Below are 9,461 nucleotides of genomic sequence, written 5' to 3'. Positions count from 1 at the left end.
GACCTGCTGGTGGGGGAGGTGGGGTGCTGCCCCAGACTTTATTACTAGATTGTACCCATTTAAGCCCCATGATACTTAAAAGCATTCTTCCTCCCATCCTAAGTTATTCCACACTATCTGTAGATCCTGTACTACTATAATAATACTTCATTAAAACATAATCAAATCCTGGGTAGAAAGTTTTAAATTAAGTTACATGGTCATTGGTGTGGACTCCTGCCTCATGAAAATATACTCTGTACTAAGGCAAAATAAATACAACTTCACTCCATCACTTGTCTACAGCTATCTGGTTTCTCAAAGACAAAACTCCTGAAAAGAGAGAAATAAATAAGAACAGAATTTCAGCACAAGAGAAATTCAAAAATAAAGCAAAGGGAATGAGAAGTACCAGGGAGAATGTGAAGAACTATATTTTTTTATTCTAAACATTTGTCTTGGTCCACTTTGTGCTGCCATAACTGACATGGATGATTTATAAAGAACAGCGATTTCTTAAAATTCTGAAGCGTAGGAATTTCAAAGTTGAAAGGTTCACATCTGGCAAGGACTTTCTTGATGCATCGTTCCATGGTGGAAAGTGTGATGGCAAGAAAGGATGAGAGGTGGGGGCTTACCCTTTCATTAGGAACTCACTCCCCACCTCCAAATTCACTCCTATGGTAATGCCCTTAATGACCTAACCACCTCTTATGAGGATCTTCCTCTCAAAGGTGTTTCGATGGAGACTGAGTGTCTAACACAAGGTTGGGGGACATATTAAACCACAGTGGTGGTCAAGAATGAGAAAAATGATGACACAACTCTAATATTAGACTATGAGATACAGAGGATAACATGAAAATGGAACCCAGTGAGCTGGGTCTGATCCAGAATGACCTGAAATGGTATAAAGATCAAAGAGGCCACTGCTGGGCATTAGAGCAAATGCTAAGAAACAGAGGACAATCAAGAACCTGAGCCAACTTCTGTGACCAAAGTAAGACTGGAAAGCAGGAAGAGATTTTATATTTCAGATGAACTTCTTAGAAAAAAAAGAACTATAAATTCACCTAGGAAAATTAAAATGAAATATCCAGTCCCTTGTACATTTTAAGAACGATTTGAATCTTACATCTATGGGGGAAAATATCACTTTTCATACTTATTGAATAGACGGCTTCTAGCAAAATTGTCCTTATGGTCAAGTTAATCATAAAATCATGTTCTGTTTTCTCCTTTTCATTAAAACCTGTCTCACAAAAATGTCTGCCATCATTTGCACAAGGTATTCAAACATCTGCATTATTTTTATAGAATGTTAGCAAAATACATTTTGTGTGCGGGGTGATTTCCTATACCACTAAACAAATGATAAAGAAAATTATCTCCACCCAAGAACAAATTAAGCCCTATCTGTGTTCTTTCATCTTTCTACTTTCTAAGGGAAGCAAATCATTAACCACATGACAAACAATCCAGTACTGTGGTCGTTATGCAGTGTTGACCAGCATGAACGCCTTTAGTTCACATACCAGGAACTTCCTGAAAATTTACACAGAAAGCACATAATACTTCCCTTTCTTAATGTCATGTGGGCTGCTCATATAAGAGATATTAAAATATAAGCAATATGTCTGGAGTTTTCAACTAGGCAAAACCTACCTTACTTTTTTGAAAATTATAAAATTTTTTACTTTTATTTTTGTAAAAATGAATTCCACTTTCCTACTTCTCAAAAATTTCAATTAAAGTATTTCTGAACTTCTTTCTTTAAAGCTCTGTTATGCCCTTTTAATAATATTCTAGGTACTACAAAGAATAATTATCTGGCTTCCATGTTGCACTCCTGTAATCCCAGTGATTTGGGAGCCTGAGGCATGAGGATTGACAGTTCTAGGTCAGCTTCAGTATCTTAATGAGATTCTCAGCAATTTAGTAAAACCCTGTATAAAAATACAAAAAAGGGACTGGGTATGTAACTAAGTGGTCAAGTGTATCTTGGTTAATCTCTAGTACCAACAACAACAAAAAAAATTAATGGTTTAATTTAATTTTAAAATATTTGTGGTCCCAACCCTATAGAATAACGATGATAGAGGCAATAAACATCCACATAGCCTTCCTAATCTAACATGCTCAACGTTCATGGGTACTTTCAAAAAAAAAAAAAAAAAAAAACCTTTATTCTAATGAGACACTACACACACACACACACACACACACACACCCCTAAATGAATCAGTCATGGAAGACCAAATTGTAAATAGTTATGGAAAAATTACTTGGTAACCATTCACTTACAAGAAGTTTGATCAAAAAATTAGAAATAGAATTAGGAGAGCCAGAAATATTTCACTATTCAACAATCTCACTTTTTGGATGAGAAAACCAAGAAAAAGAGAGAGAGAGAGAGAGAGAGACTGACTATGTTGGATGCAGTGGAATAAGGACTCCCCCAGTCTCTAGCTAGTGTTCCATCCCTCTTCACTATAAAACCATAGATTTGGGCTGGGGATGTGGCTTAAGCAGTAATGCGCTCGCCTGGCATGTGCCGGGTGCTGGGTTCGATCCTCAGCACCACATAAAAATAAAATAAAGATGCTGTGTTCACTGAAAACTAAAAAATAAATATTAAAAATTTCTCTCTCTCTCTCTCTAAAAAAAACAACAACACACCATAGATTAAAAATGCCTTAAGCTTATAGGCTGAAGCAGAAAGATTGCAAGTTCAAAGACAGCGTCATCAACTTAGCAAGGCCCAGAACAATTTATTAAGACCCTGTCTCAAAATAAAAATAAAATAAAATAAAAATGGCTGGAGATTTTTCTCAGTGGTTAAGTACCCCCGGATTTAATCCCTAGTACCAAAAGAAAAGTACCTTCTCTTCAGACAACATTTTTTAGTTCTTTGATTCTACTTAGCACTTAGAAGAGCACTACCACAATTTAACTGCTCTTTGGATCCTTTCTTATCATGTAACAAATCCCGAAACCTAGCAAGCTGGCTTTATTCCATGATTAATCCTTGAATTTCCCTGACTCCCAAACCCACCTTGGCTTCCATTTAATTAACTATAAAATCTCTTCATTAAATCATCAACCATTTCATATTTCATCTTCATCATAACCAAAGCAAAAAGAAGGGTCCTTGTTTTTTCTGAATATCTTGGTATCCCTCTTGGAAACCTCTTCTTCCTGGGAAATCTACCTGTGCACTGGGCTGCATCTGGCCTTGTACTGGCATTGCCTCATGTGAGCAAACATTCTTGTTTTTTTATTCTTTATTTAAGCAGCCATTTTATAAATTAATATGTATATAATGTAATTTTGTATGTATACATTACAATGCATGTTTTAACAGGTATATACTTTATTGTTTTTGTTGTTGTTAGATACACATGATAGTAGAGCATATTTTGACATATTATACGTACATGGAGTACGACTCATTCCAACTAGGATCTCATTCTTGTGGTTGTACATAATGTGGCATTACACTGGTAGTGTCTTTGTTGAACTCATGGAAGTGTGTCTATACCAACCACCCACAAACCCTGAAAAGCAGAAGTCCTGGATTGCATAAATGTCCATCTGCCTTGAGTGAACATCACTGATTTGCCTTATCTGAGCCTTATATAAAGAGACAAAATGATAAAAATATATTCAGAACATGGTTCAAGTGAAGATTATATATATATATATATATATATATATATATATATATATATATATATATATATATCTCCTATATTCCTTCTCCTCTGCCCCAGAGAGGCAGTCTGGCTCAAGCTGAATTTCTGGTGCAATCTAACTGGAACTTCCCTGAGAGGGTGAGCAGACATTCTCCAGATCCATATTTATGAAGATAGAAGTCCTGGTTCAGGATCACATGGAAGTCCCAAAATCTAGATGCTATAAGAACTTTCCAATCTCTTTCCCAAAGAGCACTGAGGAGACCTCGTTCAAAATAGGAGACTATCACCAGAGAGGGGATTACATCTGTGTGAGGCTTATGAGGGGGAAAACACCCAACTGTCCAGGAAAAATGAGGGTCCAGGTTACCAGATCTCTTGAGCTCCTGAGGCGGGAACTCCTCCTCAACTCACCTCCAACACTGGACAACCTGTTGGGAAATGGTATACATGCCATGAGTTCTAGGAGTAAGGAGGTGGACATAGAAGGGACCCATGGTAAATGTGGGTCATGCTGGCAAGAATTCTGTAGTAAAGACAAGGTGTTATTTTCAAGTAATTAACAGGAACATGGCCTCCATCCAGAAGAGGAAGAGAATCCAGAAGAGTTTGGAGTACTTAGCTCTCCATGCATCAGGTTATCCCCAGTGAACCACTGAATTGCTGAAATGTTGTGGGAAACAAGTTTCCAAGGAGAATGGCATCCCCCCAGAGTGATCAGGCCTATATCCATAGTTTCAGAGAAAAAAACTGAACCGACTAACTAGCGCTTGGCCTACCAAGGCTTAAAATTCCATAATCCATCATGTCTTTAACCAGGGGGCCACTGTCTGCCTCACTAAGCTCTGAGGTGATGAAGAACATCCCCAACCACCATGTGTGAACAACAGGGAATAATGAACAGTGCAGGTGAGGGGAACAACAGGCCAATTTGCCTTCCTCCAGAGGGTCTATGAACAGTGGGCTGTAATAGCTGAATATGAGTTCCTGCGGGAAGCCACCCATGAGATGTATGAGGACCTTTATAGCATAGAAACCAGCGAGGGGGTATCAATTGGGAACTTACAGTGGCAATCCCTGCTATCAAGATTGCCCTTTGCAAGTGAACTCCCCCTCCATTCTGCCGAAAGGTCCCCAAGCATCCCCAGAGATGGGCATGACCCTTTAGGAACTGAGCAGCCTGCCTGCCCCCATCTTTATTCTGTTTTCGTGAAGAATTTTCTATCAAAAATCTTTGATGTTTTCTGATATAAATAAAACAAGTGTGGGCTCCCTTCTTTGTTAGAAACTGAACCCATCTGGTCAACTTGGCCCATGGCTGCCCTCACTCTGAAACTACTTTTCTGTGTCCTGTGGTTATCTCGTAGTAATACTTCTTAGCTTTGATTTCTCAGCCAGCCCAGGCTTCTGGAGGGGAACCTATTCCCTCGCCCTTGCAGGATGTGGGTGAAAAGTTCAGATGCCCTTCCCAGCAACCCACATATTTATGAGCCCAGGACTCTATTCCGGGCCTCAGGGAGGAGGAAGGTGGAATTTGTTGGAACATTAGGTCACGGCTTGCTTGTAATCCTGAAGGAAACTGCAATCGGCCACAGGCTGTTTAATGAGGCTGCCTTCTCACAGCTTCAGGAAGTCATGGAAAACTCTGTTTGGAGCTGGGCTCCCAGAAGCAGACCCTGGCAGTAAGATTTGGGTGCAAGTTCTTCCAAGAGAGAATCATCAGGGAGTAGGGAGACCATATGGAAGCCAAGCAAGGATGTGGGCTCCATAAGTCCCTGCCTCAGCCTGATCTCAGCCTGTTCCAGGTAACGTCCCTCCTGGAGGCAAGAACTGGGCTTCCTATTTACACATCAGTCCTTTGCCGAGGGCTGCCACAGGGAGGCTCTTGGAGTCTCACAGCACAGTGAATCAGTTCAAAGGACTGCACTCTGAAGGAAGCCAGGCCCAGGCTGCAGAGAGAAGAGCCAGACTGGGAGATGAGGCAGAGTGTTGGGGTTGGGGATTCACATGCATCTGAAAGAGCACCAGCAGCATAATTCCATCTATAGTGAGAATTAATCCTTTTCTGCATCCCACATGAACAGTAGAGCACTATATGGGCACCATGAAGACCCCTGAACTCCACATGACCACAGAGCATCCTTGTGAAGCCAGATTCTTGGTAGTCAAAGGAATATAGGTTACACATGGGGCTGGGCATACTGAGGCACAGCAGAAGCAGCACATGTGAGATTGACCTGCCAGCGCAGAGTTGTGAATTCCTTTTTGTCATCCAAGCTGGGAGAACCACAGGTGATTTCCACTTGCTGTTCAGGAGAGCAATGTTTCCTTGAGTGTTCTTGTTGTTGATGTCCAATATTTTAAATACTATGAATACCTAAATATCCATGAATACCTAAATCCATGGATGTTCAATTCTCTTACATCAAATGCTGCAGTATTTGCCTATAAACTATATACTCCTGTGTACTTTAAGTCAAATCTAGATTATGTATAATACCTAACACTGTGACAGTGCACTGTAAATTATTGGTATACTGTTTGGTCTAAGGAATAATGACAAAAAAATAGTTAGTACATATTCAGTATAGACACAATTTTCAATCTAGGTTTGTTTAATCTGAAGATGCAAAAACTGTGGACATGCAGGGTCAACTGTATCTACTTTCACTACCCATTTCATATACTTTTTTGTCTCCAGCAAAGAACTCAGCATATCTTTACCTGGTGTGTGGAAGGGGACTTAAACATTCATCCCAAAGTGTCTAAATCTGAATTGAAGTGTTATAATTCCCATTGATGCCCACAAGTCATGATAATACTAAGAGATTTCCATTCTAATTCATATTCACAGAGTATAATAATACTAAGAGAAAATCTAGGAGATCTCCTGTATCCTAGACTTGTTCTTCCTTGCCTCCATTGTAGTCTGTGGGGCTATGGGCATTTAGGGCACTACATTAGATATGGTACTTGCACCATCAGGGCCTGCCCAATCCAATCTCATATATACCTCTTCCATTCAATGCTGCACTGCACATGCAACCTAATAACTTGGGGGGCCAAGATTATAGCAGTTTGTGAGGGCAGCTCAGGTCACATGGTAACTTAGTGGCCCATAGTTAAATGTTCAGTCTCTATGAAAGTCCGGTAGCAGGCTAAGACCTATCTCTAAAATGGAGATAGTTCTCTGAGGGCGATTACAGTGACTTGCTCAAAAATCCTGAAGACCTGAGTGATGATTCACCTAGAGCCCTGCCTAAGGCTCTTCACAGAATCAATATTACAAGCACCATTCAAGCACCATTGTATCTGGTGGATCATGTGGCAAGGCAGACTGCATATACTGTTCTGGGCCTCACTCAAACACAGAAGCTTTTGTGGCCAACAATGTAGGGACTGTGCTCTGTCAAAGTTTTCCTCACTGGAAGAGCATGAGTGCTGCTCTCCATGTCGCACTCCTCTGCTCAGTGGTCTCTGTGTGGTGCTGAGTAAGGCCAGGTAGCATCTGCTCTAGAGCTGCATTGTCAAGACTATGGTTCCCGAGTGGCTGCAACAGCAGGAGGACCATGACAACCTGAGGTCTGTGTCTGCACACCTGAATGTTGATCCCTTACTTCAGATTGACATACCTGATGCACTCAGTGACAGAGACAAGGTCAAGTTGACAGTGCACACCAAGACTCCACAGCCCACATTTCAGAGCCCAGAGTTTTCTGTCACAAGGCAACATCAAAACTTTGTGTGGGTACATGATACTCTCATTGAAGCCATAGACTAGGCTTATTATTCTCCCTGCTCCTACAAAATCAGATTTCAGTTGTCCTCCAGAAAAGATGCAGAAACAAGGAGAGGGTGGAGGGGCTATGACCAAAAAAGAATTTGCAAAGATGAAGCATTAACTGGAAGCTGAGTATCTTGCTGTCTTTAAGAAGATTGCATCCTCTCATGAAGTATTTCTTTAGTAGCTTTTTCTCATTCTGTTCTCAGTAAATCACAACTTTCATGTTTTCCTGGAATACGATAAGGATCTAAGTGTTAGGTGGAAAAAAAGAGATGTTTGGTGGCTTCTTTAAAAGTGTGGTGAAAAGTGCTGATGAAGTTCTTTTTCCTGCAGTTAAGGAGGTGGATGACTTCTTGGAGCAAGAGAACTTTCTTATTTACTATTCCCACAGGATCAAGGATTCCTGTACTAAAGCAGACAGAATGACCAGATCTCATACAAATGTTGCTGATGATTATATTCACACTGCAGCCAGCTTGCATAGCCTGGCTTTAGGTAAACCCACAATCATCAAAAAATACCTATTGAAGTTGCTGAACAATTTGAACACCTTAGGAAAGTAGAGGGTGGAGTCTCATCAGATGAAGATTTAAAGTTGACAGAGCTTCTCCAATATTACATGCTTATAGAGGCTGTGAAGGGTCTCTTTTACAGAGGCACCAAAGGTTTCATCGACTATGAGAACTCAAACAAAGCTCTGGATAAGGCCCAGTTAAAAAGCAAAGATGTCAAGTTGAATGAGGAACACCAGCAGAATTGCTATGAGAAATTAGAACAGCTTTCTGAATCTGCAAAAGAAGAGCTTATAAATTTCAAACAGAAGACAGTGGCAGCATTTAGAAAGAACCTAATTGAGGTGTCTGAACTGAAAATAAAGCATGCTGGAAACTATGTCTCCTCTTGCAAAGCTGCATTGAGTTGTTCAAGAACAACTAATCTACCTTTTCTCTGAAAGACACAAATGTGAAAACTGCATCACTTAAATCAGTACCATAAAGTACGATTAGCTATGACTTTAAAATTATGTGAATAAATATTCTGATTTCTAAAAATCTTAACACTTAACCATGTTGGTTTAAAAATATATATTTTTATTTTTTTAAATATTTATTCTTAAGTTTTAGGTGGACACATTATCTTTATTTTACATGTATGCGGTGCTGAGGATCGAACCCTGTGCCCCATTCATGCTAGGCAAGCACTCTACCACTGAACCACAACCCCAGCCCTTAATTTTTTTAATATTTATTTTTGATTTGTAGTCAGACACAATCTCTTTATTTTATTTATTTATTCTTATGTGGTGCTGAGGAGAGATCCCAGGGCCTCACACATGCTGGGCAAGCACTCTACCACTGATCCACAATCCCAGCCCCTAAAAACATTTTTTGCATGTTACTTGGACATAAGTAATCTTTTCCTTATGCATTTAATACCTCAAAATGGGAAGAATCTAAATACTGGATTCTCATGTAGTTTGTCTTCCGTCACTTAAGAAAAGGTGTAGAAGACATGTGCCTTCTGGAAATGAGTAGACACAGCACCAGGCCCATGTCTGTCTCCCTAGTTCATGTGCCCATGTCCCCACAGACTGATTAGGTCAGAGAGGTTCCAGTTCCACAAATAAGAGCAGGTACTTGTTACGGCTAGCAGACATTCCATTCCTTCATTAGACGTTTCTTTTTTATTTTCTCCTTGTTTCTCTCACGGTTCTTGAGTCACCTCAAGTTTTGTATAATAACAAAGGGAAGAAGTACACAATAAAATAATACAGCACACTATAAAAACATATGGACTGGCATAACTCACCAAAATAAAAAAAAATATGATGCCTTCAGAATCTCCAGAGCTCCACTCAGCATTTTTTCTCTATTGTTTTGGCTGTAAGGGAGCAGCAAATTACCCTTTACCTTAGAGGGGATACCTCAACAGGCCTCATATCTCCGACACTTAGCAGTGTTCTAAACTTTTTTAGCAGGAAGATCTGAATTTTCATCAGAATT

General features: G+C 39.9%; 1 pseudogene; it reads left to right on the top strand.

Moving 5' to 3' along the window:
• The first annotated feature begins 7,209 nt into the window (after positions 1-7,209).
• On the top strand, positions 7,210-8,394 carry LOC124105110 (sorting nexin-5-like; annotated as a pseudogene).
• Positions 8,395-9,461: the final 1,067 nt, after the last annotated feature.

The sequence above is a fragment of the Marmota monax genome, unplaced genomic scaffold, assembly GCF_021218885.2.
Source record: "Marmota monax isolate L192 unplaced genomic scaffold, Marmota_monax_Labrador192_F-V1.1 WCK01_AAM20220418_F8-fsc00769, whole genome shotgun sequence".
Classification (NCBI taxonomy): domain Eukaryota; kingdom Metazoa; phylum Chordata; class Mammalia; order Rodentia; family Sciuridae; genus Marmota; species Marmota monax.
This window is presented reverse-complemented; position numbering and strand designations above follow the sequence as displayed.